The sequence below is a fragment of the Phyllostomus discolor genome, chromosome 1 (assembly GCF_004126475.2).
Source record: "Phyllostomus discolor isolate MPI-MPIP mPhyDis1 chromosome 1, mPhyDis1.pri.v3, whole genome shotgun sequence".
NCBI classification, from domain to species: domain Eukaryota; kingdom Metazoa; phylum Chordata; class Mammalia; order Chiroptera; family Phyllostomidae; genus Phyllostomus; species Phyllostomus discolor.
In genome coordinates, this window is record NC_040903.2 from 85,985,957 (window position 1) to 86,013,897 (window position 27,941).

General features: G+C 36.1%; 1 pseudogene; it reads right to left on the reverse strand.

Moving 5' to 3' along the window:
* Positions 1-12,254: 12,254 nt before the first annotated feature.
* Positions 12,255-27,880, reverse strand: LOC114491971 (annotated as a pseudogene).
* Between the last annotated feature and the right edge of the window lie 61 nt (positions 27,881-27,941).

Genomic DNA, 27,941 nt, shown 5'->3' on the forward strand with positions numbered 1-27,941 from the left:
AATGGGCAAGTAGACATAGGTGCCATCAGACACTCCTAGCATGTTGCATATTTGGGACATCTGCACTGCTAATCAGGATTTTTTTTTCACTAATGGACTATGAAGAAATAAGATATTTTTTCTATAAAAGAAGGATATATAGATGAGTATTATAATTACTATACATCCACATGAAGTGTCTGACACACAAAAGGAAAAAACTAATGGTGCCGTCAACAAACTATAAATCTGTGAGTGGATCTATAGGCATGGATTTTATACCTTGGAAACACCTTAACAGTCAGGTTATGCAGACATAACATAGGCCAATGTGGGACTGAAGGTAATTGGAATGATGTGTCACAGCCCCATAGCTAAAAAGCTGGGTTGGGAGCAGTGAAAGCTGTAGTAGCAGCAGCTGATACTCAAAAGGACATACACACAATGGGAAGGGAAACACAGGTATCCACAAGGTAGCATGTTGAAGGACCATGTCCAGTATCCAAATCCAGTATCATGAGCTCCATGATGCTAACCAACCCTCTTCCAAGGAGGAATATATGGAATACACATATGTATCATGAAATATTTTTGTCCTGAAAATCCCTTGAATATTGTACATCTGCAGAAAAAGCGACTATGTTAATGACTATCATCATCTGCTAACATCATCAAACTGTCACAAACTGTCACAGAAAGAGGACACTTCTGAATATTCTGTGTTACATTGTTTGAATAAATTCAGTATATATATATATGTAAGTATATATATACACACATATATACATATATATGTACACACACATATACATATATATGTTAGAGGCCTCTTGTTACAGGACAGGAGGGCAGGGTGTTTGGGAAGTGGGAAGGAAGGGTAGGAGTTATGGGGAAGAGGCCAATGAATCCAGTAAGAGTCCTTGATTAAGCTGGAATGAAATTAACTAACAAGAGCACAAATAAGAAAACAGAACTGATAAGTATTGAATGTGTGTTATGTACCAGACATGTCATCATGTACTTTACATGTTGTATCTCATTAAATAATAAAGCCATTTTAATCCTTTATTACTATTCTCAAAACTGTTCTCAAAATAACCTGATAACATGCTCTCTGCCCTTCAAACTGTCTTGGAATTATTTTTGTCTGTCATTTTAAGCCCACAAAAAAAAGTCATTTTAATGACCATCATCATCAATTAGCACTTAACAAATATTCACAAAAAGGATATCATTCTGAGCAATCTGTTAAATTGGTTGAATAAATCTGACAATTTAAAAAGTAAGTTTTAATGTGTTACTCTAATTAAGAAACTAATATATACTAGTGTCAAAAAGTGGAAAATATTGGGACACATAAAGAAGAAAGGAAAAGTCATACAGAAGCCATAATCCAAGTTCGACCATTATAATACTTGACCAATATGCCATGCAGTAGTGCATTTCCTTTCATCTTCATGTGTCCATGCATGTCTTAGCATGGTTGTTAGCATATGATGCATACAATGCTACATTCTGTTTTTTCATTACCCTTTACTGTTAGGCAATTTCTTATACCATTAAGAGCCTCATAAATCATTCTTTTAATACTTGTATGTTATATCCAATTATATATGTAAGCCATAATTTATTTAACCACTCACAGAATATTTTTCTCCTACTTTATTGTTTTAAATTATACTGTAGTTAATGACTTCCTTCCTTAACTCATTTGTTCATTCAACACATTTTTATCACATGCCTTTTCTGTGTTAGGCACTGCGTGCCAGGCACCTTGTTGGGCTCTGGAGGTACCAAAGTGAATAAATGATGAAGAGAGCCTATAAAAACAATTATAGTAAAGTATGACAAATGCTAATGTAATGTACATTTAAATCCATGTTTACATTGCTGATCATTTATTTACATTATATTATATAAAAAGATTATTAGGCCAGTGTGAATAAGCATTCTGAAGGCTTTAGGTTTGTTCTGCCTACCTGCTTTCCAAAGTGATTCTGTCAGTATACAAGTATGTTGATGCTGTGTTCACAGTACATTTCTCACTAAACCTATCAACATGTATATTAGCATGCTATAAATATTTGCTAAATTGATAAGTAAAAATTATATTTTATAATTATTTCTCATTTCCTTATTAGTAAAATTAAACATATTTTCACAGTCTAGTCAGTTTTTTCCATATCTTCTTTTATGAATGGTTAATTCATTATCTTTCAGTATTTTACCATTGAAATATTGTTTGTCTGGTCAATATGTATATACTTTTTACAAAGTAATTATCTTTTTGTGTAAATTTTAGTAAATATTTTAGTATTTGGCTTTGAGGAGTAATCAAGTACTGTCATCACTTAGCTTTGATTTGAATGAAACTATATATTTCAGAGCATGTAAGTTCTGATATAGTTTAAAGACTGATATACAGGAGGAATTAGTATGCAGACTTAACCATCGTTGGTTGACTACAAGGTAGTTCAGTTAATAATGTGGTGTGAGCAACCCCTTTATTATTTTAGTTACTTCTTTTGAGCTCAATAATAAACCTTGCTAAATTCCTGAGGAGAACAATCAGCACAAAATGCTCCTCAAACTACCAAACTTAATACTTAAATACAAAATGAGGAATGTCAACAGTAAAACTCTTAATGGGAAGTTTGTTATTTGGGGGTGATTAATGGTGGTTGTTACAAAACAACCCCCAAATCTCAGTAAATTAGCAAAATAAATGCTTATTTCTAGACTATGGCACAGTTTGGCTATTTGATGTATGGTCTTTTGCATATGATTAAAGGGTCCTGGTTCTTTCCACGTATGACTTTGCTGTCTTGTAGGCCTTCTTCAAATTTCTTCATAGCTTTTTTTGCTTTTAGCTGACAACAAGCAAAATGTGAGTGACAGGGACTCTTAGCTAGCCCTGGGAGAGGTATAAAATACTTCCACTCATGTTCTTTCAACAGAACCCAGGGATGTGGCCCTGACCTTATTGCAAGGGAGTCTGGGAAACTAAGTCTTCCTTTGTGCCAGGAAGAGGAGGCAGAGCTGAGAGCATCTAGCCAGTTTTTGCCACAATGGCAGAAATGTGAAATATATGCTAAAAGGAAAAACCCAGGGAGCACACTAAATAGTGTGTCTAGCTGGTAGCTACACTAATAATAATGATATTGTCAAAATGGATTTATTTACTAGAAACTGAAAATAAATTTTCATATAGAAATAAAAAATCTTTTATTAAGATAGTTTTGGGTGATCCTTATTAATCACGGAAAAATATTAATAAGGTTTTCACCAAGTGATTACATTTAGCAGCAGATTTTGGTGAGATTTTTCCCCAAAGTAAATATTTTTAATAAACTATTTGCAACTGAATTTTAGATCTCAGATAAATTGGTGTAAGGTGGCCACTGGTGGCATTGTCAATGTCTGACAGGAAGGGTGTTTGCACACTGGTAGAGATGCATGTTACAATGGAGGGCTCAGCAGGACAGCCAGAATTGTCACACGATACTACTTTGCACACAGATGTCAGTCACCTTTTTATACATGTTTTCTTAGTTTCACATAAGAAAACTAACAATAGAAAGTATTTTATTTTTTAGCTTCATAGATCTTAGTGTCATGACTTACTCGAGATTGATTTTCTCGCTTCTCCTTTCTACTGTCCTTCACTCATACAGAGTAAAATATTTTTCCTTATGTCTATTTTCCTATTCTGCCTTTATGACTTTTTTCTTAAGGTGCCCAATAGACTCCTTAGTATCTTTTCCTTAAGCTATTATTTCTGTTCCCAGGACTGTCGGCATTTAACTATCAGTTGTGCTTACCCAATAATTCACAGTACATTAAACAGTAAAACTTTAATTAGTGTTACGTAGATGAACTATACACATTCTCTTATGCACAGAAAAACAGTATTATTGTTTTTAAAGAGGAGTAATTTCTGACCATATTCAGCTGTGTCATGCTATGCCATGTTAACTGAAAAGGGAAACCAGTACTAATATTCTACTAATTTGAAGTGATTTTGATTTTTTACAATGTTTTGTCTTCTGACTGATTGACTAATATATGTATTAATATTTCTTCAGTTTACTGAATTTAATTGTTTAGGTCCTGAGGGTAACATTCTTTTACTTCAAATGCTTTACACAATCTTCATCTTCAAATTGGTAGCACAGAAACAGTATCCTTCATCTTTTTCCTTTCAGATACAACCAGTGCCTGGTTAAAAAAGCAGAATATAAAGCTGATTCTCCATCTTGGTTAAAACTAAATTATCAATTGTCTTCATTTTGTCATAATAAACCATCAACAATTCCAAGGAATGTTGAAATTAAAAGATTTTAAAAGAATCGTGGTTGTTATGGATACTGCTAAGTACCCTACAAAGTGGAATGCTGTCTGATTGTAAGGTCTAATATTTATCAAACTGCAACCTTATTATGACCCTATTAGGGCAAAATATTGAGAAATTTGCATTTCAGTCTGGGTTCCACAGTTCTGAATAATATCACCAGATAACAATTTCTAATGGAGTTATGAATTGAGCTTTTGGTGAGAGCTCAATTTTGATATCTCAATTTGATATCAATATCAAATTCATGAAGTTTTGTGATACCAGTGACTAAATCTACCAGCTTATTCCCTCTTATATTAAAAATTACTAATGTAACTATTTTTTACAATTGATCCACACTAACTAAATACCTACCAAGTACAAAATATTGTGTATCTTGCCTATAAGAAGATAGCAGGCAATGACACACATGACTGCTGTATTTGTTGACATGATGTGGATAAGCAAGCAGGGACAGTCACATGATGAAAGCTAATTAACTATTAGATGGTTGTGTAGATTGACGCTTGCTAATGTGAGAAATATATGCCATATGCTTTTAAGAGAAAAACAAATAGGCTCAAATTAATATGCAAAAGATAATTTTAGAAGAAAATATATGATTTAAAGATATACTATAAGACATATCAAATGTTTATAATAATTATATCTGATTGATGGTATTATAGACAATTATTTCTCTGTGGTTTTCTGTAATTTCATGATTTCTGTTTTAAGCATGTCACATGTGTATAGTAACAGGAAATGATAATGTTATTAAAGAACGTAATGGTCTCAGAAATGGCATGAATATAAATAAGTACAATACTGTAAAAAGCTACAAAGCCATTCATTTGTTTATTCAGCAATTTTATTTAATATTTACTGTTTCAGTCTTGGGCTAAGTACTTAGTATGCAGCCTCTACATCATAGAGCCTGTTGACTTGCAGCAAAGTGTTAGGGCAATTCAGAGAAAGGACAGGTTATTTTGGCTGACATCCAGACACCAGGGTCTTATGATACCAACGACTTGAGAGTCAATATTCACATGAGAGCTTTATCTCCTTGTCAGTGAGATCAAAGAAGCATCTGAAAAGCACCACAGCTGCAAGAAAAAAAATTTGGAAAATTTTTAAATGATGATTGGAGTAATTGCAAACCCATTTTTCTATTTCATAAATAAAACATTTGAAAAGGAAAAAGATACTTGAAATAATACTATCTCAAACATTTTGTTGTTAATAATAGGAAGTTATAGTTATAAATACTAAGTTTCACCCACACTTTAATATGGTATAGCCTCTTGTATATAGACTATTATAGGTCATGTCCCCATGTTTCCAGTTTCATTGGAAGGTACGAGGAATTCCTATGTCACAGGCACTGTTCCAGGTCAAGGAGGTGGTGAGAGCTGGGTCAGGGTTAGCTGTCACTGACCCCACTTTGGGGCAGTGTGACCATGAGAACACTTCCTATTCAGTGGCCACTGGCCGGCTGGGAATGAGAATGAAGGACTGCCCACTGTATTCCCTCAGTGCCATATTAAAATACCAATTTGGAATTTCTAAGCTTTAAAATAATTGGTTTTCACAGAAGATTAAGAGGCAAAATTTTGTGTATTAACTCCTCTTTATAACACAAATCTAGGTCATTACTCAGGGGGTGGGAGTTTATTTGTTTAAAATTAATCCATAATTTTAAATGTTTCTTGCAGACCTAGAAACTTCTTTTTGTACTGTCTCCAGTCAGATTTCTGTATGCCTGCTATGGTGAATGAAGTTTTTAAAACAGTACAATTAAGACATCAAATAAAGTGATTTGAAATTATGAGATGACCTAACTTGAAAAGAATATCAGCCCATTTACTTGCAATGCTAGTTTATACCCAGGTTAGGACCATGGCATAGATGATTTTGAAGTTCAATGATTTATTAAAATGAATATAATATATTTGGTGATTTTTAAAATTGTAAATCAGTTTTGATCTGGGTAGGCTCCTTTATGTCTTGTCTTGCACAGTGACATGTTATGAATTTACTCTTTTGATTCATATGACAATCGATTTAGTTTTTAAATGCAAATGGCCTACTTTCCTAACAGACAGGTCAGCAAATTTCTGTCAAAGTGCATGGGGCGCATACAAACTGCTAAGTATTACAGTATGAATAAGGAAGTGATTACTTGATTTTGTACTAAACACCCTGTAATTGGACTATTTCTTTATGTTTTATAAGGTCTACAATGAACTAGTCAATAAGGGCATGTCAAGAACTTCATAAAAGATGTGGTCTTGAGAAGAGATGGTGCAACGTGGCTGAAGATGGAAAGAAAAAAACTTGTGAAATTATATCATAAAGCTACACATCTCCAGTAGCAAAATAGAGAAAATTAAAACAAAGAATAAATAGACACATTGACAGTGATTGGTAAAAATCTTAGAGATCAGACAGACCTGGGGTGAGCAGATGTTTCTGGATAACTGGGTGTGGGGGCATGTTTGCTATATTACAGAGCCCCAGAGGAGAGAAGCCACAGACCCTAATTCTTAACATCTTTGGATTTACCCAGAGTGTTCATTCAAACCTGCTATTTTCATGCTGCTCAAAACAGTACTGCCCTAATTTCTTCTGGCCTTTATCTGACTTTAGATAAAAATTGAAGTAGTTAAAGAATCTGATTGGATGTTTTACTACCAGCATGATGGCAAACACATATTTTGACCAAACACTCTTTCAGCCTGATAGAATGATGCAGTCTACCATACAGTGGTCTGTCTTAGGTGATGCTTGCTATGCACACGTGAATGTGTGTATGGGTTTGTATGAGTGAAAATGTGTGTATATGTATGTTGTGAAATAGAAATAAAAATATATATTTATATAGAGAAAATTAGCACTTAGCAAATATTCACAAAAAGGATGTCATTCTGAGCAATGTTACATTGGCTGAATAAATCTGACAATTTAAAAAGTAAGTTTAATGTGTTGCTCTGATTAAGCAAGTAATATATACTAGTGTCAAAAAGTGGAAAATATTGAGACACATAAAGAAGAAAGGAAAAGTCATACAGGAGCCATCATCCAAGTTCGACCATTATAATACTTGACCAATATGCAGGTAGTAGTCCATTTCTTTTCATCTTCATGTATCTATGCATGTCTTAGCATGGTTGTTAGCATATGATGCATACAATGCTACATTCTGTTTTTTCATTACCCTTTACTTTTAATCAATTTCTTATACTGTTCAGAACCTCATAAAACATTGTTTTAATGCTTCTATGTGATATCCAATTATATATGTAAACCATAATTTATTTAACCACTCATAGGATATTTTTACTACCACTTTATTGTATTTTTTAAAGATTTTATTTATTTTTACACAAAGGGGAAATGAGGGAGAGAGGGAGAGAAACATCAATGTGTGGTTGCCTCTCGTGTGCCTCCTACTGGGGACCTGGCCTGCAACTCAGGCATGTGTCCTGATTGGGTATCGAACCAGCAACCATTTGAATTGCAGGCGGGCACTCAATCCACTGAGCTGCACCAACCAGAGCTCCTATTTTATTGCTTTTAAGTGATACTGTAGTTAATTACTTTATTCCTTTATTCATTTGTTCATTCAACAAATTTTTATCACATGCCTTTTCTGTTCCAGACACTTTGCTGGGCTTTGGAGGTACCAAAGTAAATAAATGATGAAGAGAGCCTATAAAAACAAACAATTATAATATGGACTAGAGGAATAGGATTAGATTTCTACATTTAAATTAGATTTCTATATTAAGAGTTAGCAAAGTAACTCTCGTTTGCCTGGGTTTCTAGGAAGGTTTTCCTGCAAAGTCAAATGCTATTCCTAATTTTTCAGGTTCTGAAAATTCATATTTTAGGGGTTTATTCCTTAGACCTAATTTTGTCTTTTACCCTAGCAATTTCATACCTCAATGCGAAGCAATTTGCTATAACTTTTTCTGCTTTTGCACATTCAGATAATTCTCATAGAACTCTTTCCCGCTACACTTATCTTTCACAACTACTGGGTCAAGACCTGGTTCAAGTGTCTTTTCCAATTCAAAATCTTCCCTGAATCTTCTACATGCACTTTATAACTTTCTTCTATAAGTCATATTTATACATAGTATTTCACTCTAATTATTGTATTCATTACACTGGATTGCATTTATTTTGTATCTTTCTCCCCATTAGGCTATGAGTTAGTAAGTGTATGCTTTATGCCTTATGTGTTTTAATGCTTCTGGCATCTGGCACTTGAATCTTACAGATTCTTCACTGAATGAATACATGATTAAGTGAATCTGTGTTGTCAGAGAAGGGGAGTGCTTCAAGCACGGAGAGAATATTCAGGGGAAGGGAGGTGAAGGAGAAAGATACTGCTGTGCATACTGAGGTGAATTGTACTTACTTCACAATTTCGTTTGGGACTGAGCTGTTATGTCAGTCACCACCTGGGCTGAGCTCTGTGTACTTACAGTCAGACCCTTTGTTTGTAACCTGGGCTGCTATTTGCAAAACCGTTAGGATTTTCTGACTTTTAGAGTCTGCTAAAAATCTTTTCTGGAGAGCTTTTCTGCTTGTTGCAACCACCCATTATAACCTGTCTTTTGTGGTAATTTCCCAGAAGTCTTCACCAAATTGTTTGTACAATTAATCCTTAAAGAATTTCTTCTTTAGTGGCCAAATAGGTGGCTTCAAAGCACCAAAAAGCTAAAAGAAATAATGTTATAAGTAAGAGGCAAAAAAATCTCATTTTAAACATGTAGACTTCTAAATGGGAGAGGTAATTTACAAGTTGTTTAAGTAGTGATGGTCAGTGTCAACAATGTGGCCTCACATTGGCACTACCAAGGTAAAAGTTTCAAGTCGGTTTAAAAACAGGTATTTGTAAACATATAAAAATAAATCTGATTTAAAAGAGTGTTCTTTCTGCAGGAATACTTTATCTGTAATTAAAAATCTGCCTGAGAAAGAGAGAAGCAATTTTCAATCTGTTTAAGCACATTTTATAAGGCATTCTGGAGAACTAGAAAACAGTTCAAGGTCAGTGTTAGAGCTGTTTTCCCTCTCAAAGTAGGTACTGCCAAATCGTGGGCTACTTCACAGCTCTGTATGAAATAAAAATGCTAGAAGGCTCACAATGCTCTGCCTTCCTCATTTACCTGCTCCTGTTTATTCATAGGATACACTGCTTGGCCCTTTACCTATTTCTTGTCTATTTATTGCCTAATAAATATACTGAGGAGTTTTATTAAATTTGACTTTTTAAGTTTTAATGTTGACAACTTCATTACTCTGAAGAGATTCATGAAAGTAAATTGCCCACTCCAGCAAAATAGAAAGTTCTCTTAGAAGTTTGGGATCATGGCATATACTTCTGCCCAGTGGACTGCTGAGTGTAGAGTCCAGTGGGATTGAATCAGTTTGCAATAGGTAACCAAAACCAGTGTTGAAGAGGGAGATGCAGCAGCAGGGGTGATCTCTGTTATAAGGATAAAATCAAATAACTGGAAATTCTCTTCCAATTTTTGCCAAGTTAATGGACATTGCTGACTGCTTCCTCTGGATATAATTTTATAGATTGTAATTAGAATTCAGTTCTGTGACAAAAGTGATGGTATGGTTCCTTCTGAGAAACTAAAATTAAAAGACTGAGAATTCTTAGAAAGACGTAAGCTGATTGGTCTTCAAACATGGAGAGAAAGGGCAATCTAAAAATAAAACGAGCTGGGTATAAGGACAACAAAAGTCTGGGGAGGAACTTTACACCTGTAGCTCCTGTGTTTCCTCCATTGCCCTGTATGGATGGTGCCTACAGGAAGGAGAACAATACTGCAGCACCAGCACCGCACAGCAACAGCTGGTGGGAAAATAGCAGAACGGCACTTTTGCCTAGCTGAGGTGAAAGATGGATAACAAGAGTTTCTCAGACACTTTGGCTGACTCTTGAGAATTCCCTTCTCCTGCAAAACCCTAGAACTTCAGAGAAGGAAAGCAGGGTCCTTAAAGGGTAGAGTTCAAAATCTTTCTTAAGTATTTACTGAAAAGAAGTATAAATCTATGCCTGCACCAAAACTTATGCACTGATGTTTATAACAGCATTATTCATAATGTTCACAGCAGCCAAAATGTGGAAACAACCTGAATTTCACCAACTGATGAATAAATAAACAAAAAGCGGCATATCTCTATATCTGTAGAGTGGAATATTATTATGCAGTAAAAAGGAGTGGAGTACTGATATGTGCTATGACATGAGTAGACTTCTAACCTATGCTAAGGAAAGGAAGCCAATCACAAAAGATCATATAGCATATACCTTCCTCTATATGAACTGTTTAGACTAGGCAATTCCAGAAGGACAGAAGGTGGATTAGTGGTTGTCTAGGACTGGGGGCTGAGGAGGTTAGGTGAGGGAAAAGGAAGTAAATGCTAATAGTTGCAGAGTTTTTGAAGTAATGAAAATGTCCTAAAACTGGATTATAGTGAAAGTTGTGCAATTAGTAAATATACTAAATGCCATTGGATTTTAAATGAGTAAATATTATAGTATGTAAATTATGTCATTAAGCTATTTAAAAGGAATGCATCCTATCAATGAATATCAGTTCACATAGAAGGGCTTTTATTATTCTGGAATTTTTCCAAAGGCTGCTGTCTCTTTGGGCCATAGCGTGAGGGACTCACTGCTGCGGGTTAGGAGCACTGGCCAAACTGCGCATCCGCGTTGCTGGTGGACTGTGATGTATGTGCCTCCACCTCCGCTCTGGGAGAGGGAGACAAATGCAGAAGAACCAAACAGACTGTAAGGATGAACGCTTCATATTGTCTATCATTGTATGTGTATTTATAGCTTGTTGACTTAATAGTCTTTATTAATTAGACTTTCTTTTATACTTAAATTTTATTTTTGAGTAGCACATTATTTTATTGTAGTTCAGAAATAATAATTGATATCAAATGATGAGAAATTGATAATAGACAAACATATGAGTAGATACACAAAATAATTGAACTCCAACATTTTTGTGTGTGCGATGTCAAACTATCATTAAATTGTCTAGGATAATATTATCTAAGACCAAAGCAAATCTTTTAAATGATTCTTACCTAAGTAAAGACATCATGGGTCTTTTTATATTAATTATAATACCAAATATTGGTTCATTTGTTTTTTATTCTGTAAGATTTGTCGCCAAAAAGTTCATTTGTTTTTTATTCTGTAAGATGGCACTAGTAGCTCTCAATTGTCTTTAACTTCATTTAATACAATTTCATTAGCTTGTATTGTGACAGCTGTCATATCAGCGCACATTTAAAAAGTCAATATTGGTGAATTTTTGTAACCATTTTAACATTGAAGGTAAAAAATGCAACATTTTGGCACATTATACTTTGTTATTTTAAGAAAAGTAAAAGTGCAACTCAAATGCAAAAAAAAAGATTTGTACAGTGTATGGAGAAGATGCTGTGACTGATCAAATATGTCAAAAATGCTTTATGAAGTTTCATGATGGAAATTTCTCTCTGGACGCTCTGTGGTTGGGTAGAGCAGTTGAAGCTGATAACGATCAAATTGAGACATTAATTGAGAGCAATCAATATTATACCATGCAGGAGATAGCCAAAATATCCAAATCGATAGAGTTATTGGTGAAAGTGAAAAATGTGTTTTTATTTTGTGGAAAAAACTAAACGGACTTTCTGGCCAACCCAGTGCTTTCATGCTTTTCCTAATTTGATGTTACTGTTGCACAGTTTGTCTCAGATTCATTTGGGGGTTCTTGACTGAGTGGCTTTCAGAGTTGGTCTTAGGAGTCAGATCTGAAAGATCCACATCTGGTAGCATTACATCTTTTTTTTCTTTTTCTCTCTTGATTAGATCAGAATGAGTGCTAGTTTTATGTTCTGAAACCAAAACTGATTAATATGGCTGAACATTTACCAAATCTCCAAGTGAAACAAGTTTCTGCTGGATTAAATAACTTTTCATTCTGGCCATTATTTGTTCATTTATCTCAGTATCTTTGAGATTGTGAGAACCACCTAGGTTCCATTCGCAAATGTCACAGGCATGGATGGAGAAGACATCCCCTCAGGAATACCAAACTGGCCTTCACTCAGTGCTCCTCAGGACTAGACCTCCCCGAGCCGTGAACCCTGGCACCAATGGCACCAGTGTTTCCACGCAGTGGCTAGTATTGTGTGAGGCTAAGAGGCCTCCAGATTGTTTTCCTTTGGCAGTCAACCCTTTAAGAGTTGCCACAAATTCTCTGTTTACCCACTCACTATCAAAAACCTTAAAACAAGGTGTGAAACGTGAGAAGGTCCCCAAATAGGATCCTCATATCTGCAGACCTTGGCCTTTCTGAGATCAACGTAGCTATTTTGACTAATATTACCTCAAATTGTCACATCTTTGATGACAGAGAGGGTGTTTTCAGTTTTCCAACCAGTGCGGTGTGGCTTGCCCTTCCACCCCAGTGTCTCAAGAATAACACGGTGCATAGCGGTTGGGGCATATCTCATAAGCAACACTGTTTTAAGATGGACAAAGGGTTTTCCTCTGACAGAATCATGAGCGTTTCTTCCAATCAGGTACCTGTAAACACAGAGGTACCCTGTACCCTGCTCCAGATGCTGGAGTCTACACACCTTCAATGTGTACACTCCTTTGTCAGTGTGGTCACCCAGGATGATGACCTTGGGGGCTTGGTGGAAGTCCTCCTCTGCTCTAGTGCAGATGGTGACACTCTGCAGGAAGGACGACACCGCCTCCTGGTCTCTGTCACAAGGATTTAGAGAGTTTCTTCTGCCTGCTTATTGTCAAATAGAGCTATGCTAATTTCTTTATGCATTCTAAATGCTTTGGCACTGGTCAAGATGGGAATGAGGTTGTAGCAGGCAGGAGCAGATGCACTGGTGATCCAGACCTGTGACAGGTTGATGAGGTCTTTCAGGGCTTCTTTCTCCAGCTCTTTTTCTATATGTGACCCCAGGTTCTCTTGAACAATTGCCTTCATCAGCTCAGTGGTCATGCCAGAGATGACACCATAGTATGTATGAAGTTGGGCAGGCTCCAGGAACTCAATATACCCTCCCCAAAGCAAACGCCTTTCCTCCATGATCCAAAAGCTCTCTCCAGATGATGAGGGAATTTTTGTGGCTCCATTTATTCTTTTCAAACAAATCTTTCAGCCATTCTTGCAAGCATGAATTTGACCACACTGAAGCTCTGCCCTTAAATTTTATCTCTGCTTTTACTCTGAGATTATGGATAAAAATTAATGATATTTTCCCATTTAATTTTTTAACCAATGTAGTAGGTTCTATTTATTTATTTTATTTTATTTTCCAGTTACAGTTGACATTCAGTATTATTTCATATTGTTTTCATGTTACAGGATAGTGGTTATATAATTTACAAAGTGATTCCCTGATAATTCTAGTACCCACCTAGAATTCTAGTACCCACCTAATTGTAATAATTATTACAATATCAGTGACTATATTCCCTATGCTGTATTTTCTATCCCTGTGAACATTCTGTAACTACCAATCTGTACTTCTGAATCTCTTCCCCTTTCTCCATCAGCCCCTCAACCCCTGCTTGCATCTGGCAACTCTCACTTTGTTTTCTGTACCTGGGAGTCTGTTGCTGTTTTGTTTGTTCTTTTTAAAATTTTTATTTTAATTGTTTTTGCAGTACAATTTTCTATCTTTTACTCCCATCCCAGCCCACCCACCCAGTGTTTGTTCTTTACATTTCAAATACAATGAAATCATATCGTATGTGTCTTTTTTTATCTGATTTATTTTACTTAGCATAATACCCTTTAGATCTATCCATGTTGTCACAAATGGTAAGATTTTATTTATTTTTTGTGGTTGAGTAATATTTCATTGCATATGTGTACCACCAATTTTTTTATCCACTTGTCTATCTGTGGGCACTTTAGGGCTTCCATAGCTTGACTATTGTAAATGATGCTACAGTGAACATAGGGGTACATATATCTTTTAAAATTAGTATTATTGTATTATTTGGCTATACATCCAGAAGTGGAAATGATTAGTCACCCAGTAGTTCTATTTTTAATTTTTGATAACTCTTCATACCATTTTCCATAGTGGCTACATCAGCTTACAATCCCACCATCAGTGCACAATCCCACCAGTACTTATTGTTTATTGATTTGGTGATGATAACTATTCTGACAGGCATGTGGTGATATCTCATTGTGGTTTTCATTTGCATTTCTCTGATGATCAGTGACAATGAGCATCTTTTCATTTGTCTATTGGCCATCTGTACATCCTCTATGGAGAAGTGTCCTTCAGGTCCTCTGTCCATTTTTAATTAGATTGTTTGCTAAGTTGACTCTTAAAGATAAATTGACCTGAAAAGATTTAAGTTTTGTGCCTGAGGTCAGTGCACCGGTCAATCCACTTTGGAATGTTTACTGCTAGACAATAGAAAACAGGTGATAAGATTGTGTCAGTCTCATTCATGCTGCTATGACTTACTTTAATGGCTAAATTAATATTCTTTGACAAGGCACTAAATTCCTGCTTTTAATTATAGACTAAGAAGATAGGATTATATTGGATAATCTTTTAATTTATCTTTATAATGCATGCATTTCCAAATGCAAATAATTATTAAAATTATTTTGAACAACTAAGATTTAGAATTGTTTGCACCTTAAATGCCAAGGCACTGAAGTTCTTGAAACTGGGCAACTATCTCAGTTGTTAAGGACTGAGTGTGTACCCCCAAGATTCATATTTTGACCCCTAATATGATGGCATTTGGAAGTGGGGCTTCGAGAAGAAAATGAGGATTGGACCCTGCTGAATTAAATTAGTAGCCTTGTCTAATTTAGTTCACCAGAGAACTTTTTAGTCCTCTTTCAGCCATGTGAAGATGAAAGGAGAAGACAATGGCCTGCAAGCCAGGAAGAGGGTCACACCAGAACCTGACCACGCTGTCTCCCTGATCTTAGATCTCCAGTCTCCAGAACCGTGAAGAAGAAATTTCTATTACTTATAAGCCCAACCTATGATGCATAGACAGTGTGTTACAACAGCCTGGACTAATTAGAACATCAGTCAATTCCCTTGCACAAAATAAAATAGTTTGTTGTTTGTGCAAGTATACACTAAAAGGCATCTATTTAAGGTCGAATAACATAAAAGCCCTTTTTTTTTAATAGAAATTGTATTATTTATTTATTTATTTAGTGCAAAAGATTGTTAAAAGAAGCTCTTTTTGCCGACTGCATTTGATTAGCTCAGAAAATGTTTATTATAAAATATTCAGGAAATAAAGCCCTTAAAAGCAATGTTTAGAGCACTTATAAGATCCAGAGTCAAACAGTTGACTGTCTGCACAGTGAGCTAAAATTTCAAAGTGCCACATGTCAGGGATAATAGGGCACATAGCAAATTTCAGCCCAGATCATGAGCTGTTGATATATCTCTGGTCTGGAGCTGGCAGTACCCCAAAACAAATTCAAGCACTCTTCTTAGAGGAAAGTACCGTGATTGTAGTTCTCGAAATAATTCCCAAATAATTTTTTAAATACTATGTCTAGCATGTAGTAAAGAATATCCAGACATAAAGGGAAATACGTGCCATAAGTAAAAGTCAGCAAAAAAACAGATCCTGTAAGAGAGGATGCCAGTGAATTACAAGAACATTAAAGCTCATTAACCACTTAGCTAGAATGAAAAGAAAGACTGAGTAGAGGTGTTATGGATTGAAAAATATAGTAAGGGGTAGGATAGAAGAAATACCATTAATTTTTTATATGTAACTTCAAAAACACTAGAAAAATATGTGTTTTTTATTTTTCTTTATCTAAAAAAGACTGATAATTTGACCTAAGTAAAAGAATGATACAAAACTCCCTACCTTTCCCCCTGGATCTGTTCTCTTGTCTCAAAGGGAAGACTGTACTTCTCCTATAGGTTTTATAATTGCAAATGAATGAATTGGTGAGGAAAATGTTGTCTTAACTGAAGAAACATTGAGCTTACATGGGACACTAGTTGTAGTCAGTATATATATGGGAACATTTTTATTAATTTTCTTCAAGAGTTAGTTAAGATTTAGGCAAAGGGAGAGTCACAGATAGGTTCAAAGCCCACAAAATGATGAAGGTAACGCTCATCTCCACCAAAAAGTTCAAGAACCCCTCATAAATATTATAGAAACAATGAAAATGATTAACAGTATTTTTATAGGTGACAGTATTTCCTGTCTTTCAGTGGTTTCTAACATAGTTACCAAGGATTATTTTTTTATTATTAATATCCATGACTTTAGTTATTAAAAATATCAGTCTTCAAATTGCATTTAATAGCTAACTCAGTTCACTTGTCCATGGTCAAGAGAATATATAATTGGACAGCAAAAAATAACCAGTATACTGTAGGTTTGACATAAGTGAAGATGAAAGCTAATATTCTATTTTTCCATTATTAATTCACTGTTTGCATTCATTCCCCTATTTATTCCCTAATGCATTAATTATTGAGTGCTTTTCATGTATCAGAAACTGAATCCTTATTGTGGTTAAATACAAGGTTCTTAAAAGTTTTCTGACATACTAAAAATTGTTCAAGATCTCCCTAGTACAAACTCTGTAGACTGAAATTTTTGGAAGGCCCAATTTTTTACATGGAAAAATTAATTCCTGTAGAGGTTAAGTGATTTGCCCCAGTTTGCATAGACAATTCATAGTTGCAATACCTCTAGGTACAATATTAATTGTAAATATATTAATAATACTAAAAAAATCAAAGATGACATTTTTGTTTTCTCTCTTAAGATCTGTCATTACACTTAGCTAAATAATTATTGCAGAATAATTTGTACCATAACTTTTAATTGAAACCATCAACAATTTTCTCTTTAACCTCTAATCAGAGAAACATACTTCTGGGTCTCAGTCAATTCTCCTTCCTTGTAAATGGCCTTTGACTCACAACTATAGTTGGGAAGTATGGTCAGGTAAGCTTGTCATCAAGCATGTGGACAAAAGCCCAAAAATGCTGGAGCAGCTAAACTGTGGCAATAGATCAAGACAATTGCTACATAGATAATGCTGATCAAGGGGGAAAAGGGGAGTGACAAAACAGAGTATTTTTTTAAAAAGCACCTGTTCAACAACCAACCTGGATCAAATCTTCTTAAAGTTTAAAGTCAGATGAAATCAGGACTATTCCACCTCCCCATAGGTAGATAACTTCTTAAACATTTAGACTCTACACTTTTAATAGAAGCTGACTGCATCTTCATTATTTATTTATTCCAGAATGCACTTACAAATATGGACTATCATTATTTTGGTTTGTTATACCATTAGCTTTAAATTTTTATAAACCACTGAACAGGTGACAAATGGGAAGTTAAGGGGGTTTATTGTTATAAGAAAAGTATGTAAGTAGGAAATATCCTTGGTACAACAGAAAAACTAAAGACTAAAATTTACTAAACCCTTTTTGATAAAAGTGTATTTTTTCAGCTTTCAAAATAGTAAAGTTGTCTTAATGACTGAAATGTATTTTAAAATCTTAAACCAGAAAATTTGTTTTATTTTTGGTTTTTCAAAATGGCCAACTTACTTTTATTTTGATATGTTCCCATTTGTAGGGTTATACTCCACATGCCTCAGAAAGGAATTTATAATCAGTGATGGTTTTCTAATTGAGCATGTTTGGATACTGGAAGTTCTCTTTCACAAGAAATATTAGTTTAATGAACACCTTAGAGGTCACAACAAGTAATCTTTTGAGAAAAGCTTTGAAGAAATTGTTACTCTAGATTTAGTTAGACTGCCAAGAAAACTGGTCAGTGATGTGGCAGTAAAAAATAAAAAAAAATCTTGGGAAAAATAAAAGAATTGGAATAATGCTAAAATTAACAAAAAGACATTATAGTTTTAATTCATTTAATAATTTTTAATATTGTTTAAGTACCTCTTCTGTGACAAGCACTAAGAAAATCTCTGCAGAAAAAAATTAGATCCTTGCTTTCTATTAGATCCTATAAATCTTCTTATAGTTAAATGGGGAATGCAGAGATGATAACAAGCAATTACAACACGGTGTGCTAAATTCCACAGAAGGCTGTTAGGAGGTATCACAGGACATAGGAGAGGTACCTAATTTAGGTTTGGAGGATCAATGAAGGCTTCTAAGGAGATTATCTTTAAGACCTGATGATGAATAAATGTTAGGTAACGAAAAGGTTGAGAACTAGAAGAATGTTCCCAATGGAGAGAACTTATGTGAAGCCTAGAAATCATAATTGTGAATATATAATAGATCTCCCCACTGTTTAGAAAATATGGTGAGATGCTAGCAAATACAGTCAGGAGGCAAAATCATTCCACTCTGATCCTGCATCTGTCTTTGCCACTATGAAAAAGTTACTATTAAAATAGAATGGATAGAAAACACCATTAAGAGTGAATTGAAGTCCCAGAATATATAAAAAGAAGAAATTATAAAAAGCCACCCAGACATTTTAAATGAGTTCTAGTTTGCAGCCATAGACAAATTACATGCCCACGTGTTGAAAGGACTTACAGATGCAATCACAGAATGATTGGCAGTAATCTATAGAAATCATAGAGAAAGGGGCTGCTGCCAGGAGATGGGATCTGAGCAAATATCACCCCAATTCTCTCACGTGGTAAAAAGGCAGACACCAAGAAGTATTAAATCAGAATATTGATCTTTAATAGCATTGTAGAATGGATTATTCTAATAAGGAATTGAGAGTTTTTAGAAAATAATGGAACTACCTGTAGGACCGTCTGAGATCAATACAAAAATTCCTGCCAGATTAGCCTGACTTTCTTTTATATACACAAGGTGAGTAGCCTGAGAGATTTCAAAAGGTTGGGAGACTGCAATATTGGTATGTGGATAAGGATTTTGGTGGAATTGCTCAGAATGTCCTTGTGCACTAACGTAGATGTGTGCCTGAAGGATAGTAGGGGTGGAGGATGTGTAGTTGTTCACACAACTGTATGTGACTAGTAATTTGGTGTTAGCTTTTTAGGGAGGTTTCTCATGGTGTGTCCCATGGCTTTGTTCTTGGCCTTTTCTTGGTCACGTTTTAAAATCTGATCTGGTTAAGAGACATCAGTTTGGAAGGAGTAAACTAGCATATTGACTAACAGAACTTAAAAATATCTTAGCAGATAGAACAATGCATATAAATCAGGAATTTTTATTTTTTATTTTTTAGGGCACAAATGTTCATTTTTATTATTTTATCACCATGGAAGAAAACAAGTAGGTTTTATTTTTTACTTTTACTTATTTTGTGTTATTTTCAAAAATTGTTCAATTACAGTCGTCCAGCATTTTTCCCCATTGCTGTCCCCTGCCCCATCCCCCTCCCCACTCCCACGGTCAATCCCCCCTATTGTTGATGTTTAAACAATAAAAAGCAAAATAAAAAACAAACTTTGGGTCCTTTTCTTAACCAAAAACTGCAAAAGATGCACCTGCTTTGAAAAAAAAAAGTGAACTCAAACTAAAACTGCATTAATAGAAGAACAGTTTCCAAAATGAGGGAAAGGCAGTAAGACTGAGTCCTGTTATTTCATTGAACTTGGGCTCTAGTCAGACCCTACCTGAGTATCACATTAGTTATAGATGCACAGTAGACAGAAGACATGTGATTTTCTCAATGTCCATTCCACCTGCCCTGCTGATACCAGCAACAAGGTTTCAGTGGACTTGACCTCACCACAGTTTCAAGGGTAGGCGATGTCAAGACCAATCAGGAAAATTCCATCTTCCTTTGCACTGTTATTGGTTCAATTAATTAAAGCCGAACTTATCAGTGTGTGGCATTCCCCTGGTTTTAGGGATTGGTTGGGGGTAGCCAATTGATGTAAATCTCAGTGTTTTCTTTTTCTCAGCAGTTAATGGGAAGCAACCTGCCTCTCCGGCTGAATGAGGCTTCCTGCAGCACTAATTGCTGCTGGCAGGCGTCCAACAACTGTGAAGGAAGTCAGTCTGGGAGAAAGTTAGCACAGAGATAAGCTGGAGAACAGCATACCGAAAGAAAATGGACTCAGGGCTCAACCTGACTACGCTGAAGTTGACACAAGGCTGGGATTTTTACGTGTTCTTTAAGCCAAATTGAGTTTTTTTTTTTAAATCACCTGTAACTGAAAGCATTCTAATAGATTCAAGAGCATGTTCTAAGGAGATTATTGTTATAAGAGGCCACACCGTACGAAGTTTGGAAGAACTCAAGAAGAGGAAAGCTCAAGGGTTGTATATATTTAGAAACATCTGCCTCATAGAAAAGAGGATGGATTGTTGTTACTGTCTGAGAATTCAGGACTAGGGCTATTGCTACAGAGTCGTGGGAAGGGAAATTTTGACTCAGTATAAGACATTGAGAATTACTCTTTCAAAGAACATTTCTAATTTTTAGCGGCATTCCATTGTAGAAAGAACTGCTTGCCAATTACTGGAAGTGCTAAAGCAGAGAATAATGAACCATCTGTAAGTTCTATTTAGCCCCAGGATTTGATGGCATTTTGCCATGCCTCACTGTTTAAATGGCGATAAGGTAGTTGCTGGATTGAAAGAGCTTTACTCCTGCCTTGGCCTCCCTGTATGACCTGATCTACGTTTTCTCTGGTCTGTATCCTCATCTGAAGAGTGACTGGGTTAGAATAAATGGTTTCTAAAACTGTTTCTAGCTCTAAACATTTTTGCTACCCAAAGAAAACAGTTCAAATTATGGCAGCAGGGCTTTAGGCCTGCTACCACTGGAGATAACAGTAAAAATCTAAAAATGGGAAATTAGAACATCCTTTTCCTATTCCTTACATCACATCTCCAAGTTAGAATGGGGATTTCCCTGGGAAATACCACCTAGATCTAATTCTTAAAGACATCATGAGCACATTTAAGAACTGGAATCTTCTATCAAATGAATTATAAAATACTCGACCAATTAACAAGCATGTGTTGAGAACCTACATCCCCAGGCCTGTGGTAGTAACTATGATAGAGAAAAGCTTACTTGCTTAACTTTGTGTAAGATACTAAGTAAATCATAATCTTTCAGTGCAGAACCTTCTCTGTTATCCAGAGGCCACAAAATACCTTTCTTAGCTTCTGCTCTTATACTGAAGCCAGCTTATTGCTAAGATTCTCAATAGGGAAAGAAAAAAAGAATAGAAAATGTATCATTATAAGTTTTTATTAGATTATTGTAAGAGATCCTTTAAATAAAGGTTAAAAGTCTATTTTATACTACACACACATGCAATATTATACTGAAACCATATTAAACAATAGATAAATATTTTATGCTAACTTATTTAAATGTATACATTTTAGGAAATATAATCAGCAAATGGGGGGTTCATAAACATCCTGGGTATGTATCTAATAAATTCCTACTATATATTTACTACTGTGCCAGTGCAGTGGAATCTGCATAAAATGCGGTTCCTGACTCTTGGGCGGTAATACTTGGAAGGACCAAATGAATGAATAAGCCTTTCAATAATTTTTGTGTAGATATGCTAGTCTATGTGGTACATGCCATGAGTGTCAGAGGAGCAGGGGCTGGCAAAGAAATGCTGCCTGGCAGGCTAACGTGGAGAGAGTGGGTCTTAGTTGGGCCTTGAAGGAGACAGAGGCTGAAATCTAAGAGCAGGGGAGATGAAGGATGCTGCTGAGGTGATGAAAGAGACAGAGATGTGAAGACTCAGAAACAACAGATTTTCATACGGCTATGAGGATACTGACCTAATTAGACAGAAGTGGGGGGGGGGTGTCATGAAAAGTAAGGATGTGAACAATTCCTGTCATATATTAAAAGTAAAGCAAAATAATTAAGACTACACAAGATTTGAAGTAGGGAGATTTAGTATGTTTTTGAGCAGGGAGTACCAAAAGCCATGCTTATGGAAGTATATGTTTGCAATGAACCACAACATGAATTGGAGAATGAAGAGGACTGCTGGAAAGACACTGTAATAATCTCTTTGTGAAAGATAATGTCAAGACATGGGTAGTTAAAAGATTAATAACAAGATTAAAATTTGTGTTTAAAAGAAAAGAAGTTTGATAAACTGATTGCACGTAATTAATTCATGCCAGATCTCTCAGTTTGAAAAACAGTCATTTTTTTACTTAGTATAAATTACATCAAGCCATCATCTGAGCTTTTATGTATATGTCCTGTCTCCCCAAGTACAGCATAAGCTTCTTGTAAACATCCTAGAGACACTACGTCCTGCCTCGCTAAGGCTTCAGTGTACTGAGGAGATGGGAAGTGGAAAGGGGAAAGGGAAAATTTGATACCAAGATTTTAAACCTAAGTAACCAAAGTGTTTCATCTACCTCTCTAATAATTTCACAAGGATAGGGTGAATGATTTTTAAAGCAAGTGTTACATTTGAATACTAAACCATAAAGCTGATGATAATATTACCTTACAAATTCATAAACTCTTATTCTGGAAGAACATGGCTCATTCTTTCTTTTGTAACAATGGGATGGGAATTGAAATAAATTATTTTCTCATACCAAACTATGCATTAGGTGAGTGTGCAAACATTTGCTCAAGGTCCATTTATTTTTTAAATGTTGTTTTAATTTTTTTGTATCTTAGGTGACATATGCAAAGAGCTCAAGCTTTCCACTCAAGTTTGTATTGTCTCCCCCCCACATTGGACACCAGTGTGCAGTTTGCTCTGTATTATATGTTGTATGTTATAGATCTGGTTTGGATGATGTACATGATTAATAATTAAAAAGCTCCATGTGATAAGAAATGCAGAATTCATTCTGGGAATCCAATAAGAATGTAAAGATGCTACATCTATTACTTATTTTTGCAATTAATCCTGTTGATAGGTGCACAACTGCTTTGGGAAGAATAAAACTACTGAGATAGACCCCAAGAGGAAATCAGTAGCTAAGTCAAAATTTAAAAAAAAAAACAAAGCAAAATATTGGATATAGTTCATTTGATTTTATTTTGTTTAAATTTTCAGAATATATAGTTGGGTTTCTAAATGGTACCAAGTGTTCATTATAGCATGAAGTAGGAAAAAATGTGGTTAGAAGTGGGCTTAGTTTACCATCTCTCTCGAAAGGAGGAAGGCAGTGTATGTGTGCAGAGATACAGGTAAGTTGGAGGTTTGCAGGTGGTAGAAGAAGGATGGTCTTTTTGTGGATTCTTATTACTCATGGAACAAGAGGCAAAATTACCACCTATGCAGGATTAAGTAGATGATACTACGGAGAAGAAAGTGAATGAAATAGTTATTTTGAACTGGAAGAGAAAACTGATTAGTAAAATATAGAATTACTAGGCAGTGCAGATGTTTGCCTTTATAAATTTAAAGTAAAACTGACTGCATTTTTAAATTCAGCTGCACAGGCTTGTGAGTGTAGGTGAAGAACTAGATTCAACCAGGATTAGAATTGTGTCAGGCAAGAAAAATTGAAGAAGAAAGGGGCAAAGAAATAGATGGTGTCTGCAAAGGAGCAATTGTAATAATGCATGGAATCCAAGTAAGTAAAGAGAAAGTAAGAATGCAGAGTGGTAGAAAAATTTTAGGAGTGGAGGTCCTAGATGTTTGAAGTAGAAAGATGATAGATGGTGATCACATTGTGGTGATCACAATGTGGAGTGTTTTAAACTGAGATTTGGAAGAGGAGCTATTATTGATAAGACAGATCTAGTGGGCACTCAAAGAAGTAGATGGTGGAGGGGGCTGGAATCAAGAAACTTGTATGGCCTTGGTTTTGAAGGAATCTTCTCCATATCTATTGAAGTCACCAAGGCTGATGGTAGGATTTGGAATAGAGGGAAGAACCAGTGATCTAAGAACTATAATCTTCACAGAGTGAGAGGCAGTGGCTGGAAAGACTAAAGATAAAAGCACCAAATGATGGGAGGCAATATGACAGAGACATTAAGAGAATGGACTCAAGTCTAATTGCCAGGATTCCAGTCCTGGCTCTAATACTGTCTAGTTGTTTGACTGCAGACAGTAACTTAACACCCTAGTGCCATAAATGCGTCTGTAAAATAAGGAGAGGAATATGAGGTCTGTCCAGAAAGTATCCAGCAATGTAATATGAAAAAAGGAGACATTTATTAAAGAAGATTCAAGATATGAGAAACATTGTACATAGGAATGACACATCAGTCCCCTTTAAATTAGGCACCTTGGGGCCTCACACAGTTCTAGTCGCCATCACCTGCCCCATTGTATTTTCCCAAATCTCACTGATGGTCTGAAATCTCTTCCTTTTCAAAGGTGATTTTAATTTTAGGAAAAGCCAGAAGTTGCTGAGCACCAAATTCAGGCTGTAGCAGGCCTGATCACCTTGGTGATTTGATATTTTACCAAAATACTCTACAGGAGGCATGATGCATGAGCAGGAGCATTGTCATGATGAAGCTTCCAATCACCAGTTGCCCATAGCTGTGGCTTTCTGAGTCATCCAAATAGTTTTTGTGGAGGAATGTTTAAACTTAACACAAATGTGATGCAGGTCTGTTGCTCTACGTGCCCAGTCATTTTGAATGCAACAGACACACCACACAGTACACATGCTCACTCAATGGTGTCTACCACCCCCTCTGACTAGTACAGTCATCATTGTTCACACATGTACATTCCAGTCCACTCTCTTTAGCTGCCAGGTTGCATTGATGTTATGCAAATTGTTCTCATTCTATTAACAATGGCTGGACTGTTTTTGGACAGACCTTGTAGTTCAAGGTGTTGTTGTGAGGATTAAATCAGATCAATGCCTGGCATAGAGTAATTATATACAGATTCTGTGAGCTTGTGGTGTAAACTGGTAGGCAGGATTTTATTGTGTGTATATGTGTGTTGGTGTGCCTATAAGTAAGCACGGATTTTTCCAGGGAACATACAAGAATCAGTAATAAAGGAAAAGACCAGGTCAGACATGAAGTATTGGAGAGAAAAGAGCTTCCACTTGAGAAGACTTCAGGGGAAGCTCTGACCCTGGGGAGGTTCAAGTTTCAGTGAGAGTGCTGGATAATGAGGATGCTGAGCAGAGGTTGAAGATACAGGGATTAGCTGATAACAAACTAGTTTCATAAGGCACAAGCAAGGTTTTGGGGTGATGTAGAGATGAAGACTAGGTCAGATTGCAGGGGATGTGCAGAGCCACGTAAACATAATTGTTCTCATCATGATGGGTAATTGGGAGGTCTGGACTGGTCCTGCTTAGTCAAGTGTACTGTAAACTTGAGATATATTTCTTCTGGTGACTGTTCCTACAATTTTTTTTTCAGAAGATGGGGCATGAAAGTTCTCCAGAAGACTGGGAGAGCTCCTCTGCAGACAGTATGTAGACAGGAGGAGTCATTGCCTTGCAGTGAAGCCAGAACCTTTCCCAATAAGTGATGAAAAGTGAACTGATTAGTGCTGAAACTAAATCCTGACAGCTAACTCAGGTCCCAAGACTAGATGAAAGTATCTTTATGTACACACACACACATATATATATATATATATCAATGCACCCACATTTCTTCTTTGAGACATGTATCATAATAGTAATTATAAAATTAATTGTTTGTTTAGTGACTATTTTACCTCACAGAATGAGCAGGATGTATGTCTCTTCTATTCACTGATAGAACTTCAGAGCTTTGCACAGCCTGGGCACTATATCTATATCTAATCTACACCTATGTATCTACATTTATATCTATAAGTATAGCTGCATCTGTCTTTGTGAGGGGATTATCTTAGGGGTTGAGTTGCCAAAACAGACTTATTGGCAATGATTATATTCAATTTCAAAGTTTTGTTTCCCAAGCCAGCTGCCCCCATGTTTACTTTTCCATGGTAAATCAAGGTTGTTTTGGAAGGGCAGAGCTGTGGGTAATGGGATTCTGGTCTATAGCTGTTCCAAAGGCTTTACTAGCAGCATCTTTCTAGACTTTCCACGAGGGAAAACAATGGGGACTTGGCCTAAGGAATTGAACACTCCAAAATGTTTGACCTTGATTAGCAACAAGTGATGAAACTAGCTATAATAAGAGCTCACTTGAACCCTGACCCATGTGGCTCAGTTGGTTGGGCGTTGTCGAAATGCAAAATAAAAAATCACTGGTTCAATTCCTGGTCAGAGCACAGGTCTGGGTTACAGTTTCAGTCCCCAGTTGGGGTGCATACAAAAGAGGCAACTGATTGATGTTTCTCTCTCCCTCTCTTTCTCCCTCCCTTTCTTTCTCTCTAAACATAAATAAATAAAATCTTTTTAAAAAGTTCACTTGAAGCGTCATTCTTATAGCCTAAATCAATGGACAAAGAGATCTTATTTTTATGTTGCCTGAAATTGTTCATTGATTATTTCACATAAGCATATTTTTTGTCCCCAACTAGATCACGACTCCCTGGTGACAAGAAGGAATGCCACTTAACTGGATATAGCTGAGCTTCGTTTGGCCAAACCCATTGAGTGGATTATTATTATACTATGTGAGTTATGTTTGGGCAAGTCATAGTGGTGTCACGTAATCCTACATGCAAAAGGCTATCTGGTGGTCAGGACACTGGTTAATGGGTGAGAAAACAAAGCAGCAGAGCACTGCCACTCTTTTAGTGGGGACTCTGGAATTAATGAGACCATGTTCTCAGGGCAGACACCAGATCACTTAGTGCTGTTCTCCAATAGCAGGAAATGCTGTCTATGGTGGCTATAGTGTACACCTTCATACTTGTTTTTCTCACTGGAAATAGTATATTTTAACACTCGCAGATAGCTGCTGTAGCTTTACACTTTTGTATCTGTAGTAGCATGCTCAGTTGAAGCTGACAAGATTCTATAGTTGGGAAAGCTATCTGGAGACTTTGCTAAAATGAGGCAGTTTATAGTTCATTCCCTGCACTTTGTTCACTACTCTAATCTAATTCACACCCGATTTAATAGGTCTCTATTCAAATTGAAGAGAAGGTAAAGAGAACACTTGGGTAGAGATTTTATGAGAGGCAATAGTACTTTGCAAAGAGCCAAAGTCCAGTGAAGTTGAAGCAGTGAGCCAGGCTGGACCAAGCTAGGACAGGCAACAGCTCAGACTCAGAGAGAGTAGCTGAGAGGTGGAAAAAAGAGATGGTGGGGGAGTTGGGTTTGGAGAGTAGAAGAGCTAAGGGCATCAGGATCACCTGGGAGATGTAGAGCCATGTGGAGATGTGTTCTCATCACAATGCACAACTTGGGAGGTCTGAAACACATCGCATATTTGACTTAGTGTAGTATTAGTCTCTTCATCCTAGCTTTGTCTGTTCATTTGGCTAAAATCTCTGTCCCAAAGCAGCCATCTTAAGGTAACTCTTTACATCAAGGCTTGGTCTAAATCCATTCATCTCACCCATCTAATGCTGCCACTTCCACAGGTGGCGGGTTATATCGACAGAGGCTGAAAAGGAAGGCTGACTTGTTCTTGGCCTTTTCTCCCACATCCACCTGTTCTAACCTGCACAAACAGTGCATAATCCTCGCAGAGATTTTTATTTTTAAATTATTTTTATTTGTATTGGTTTCAGATGCACAG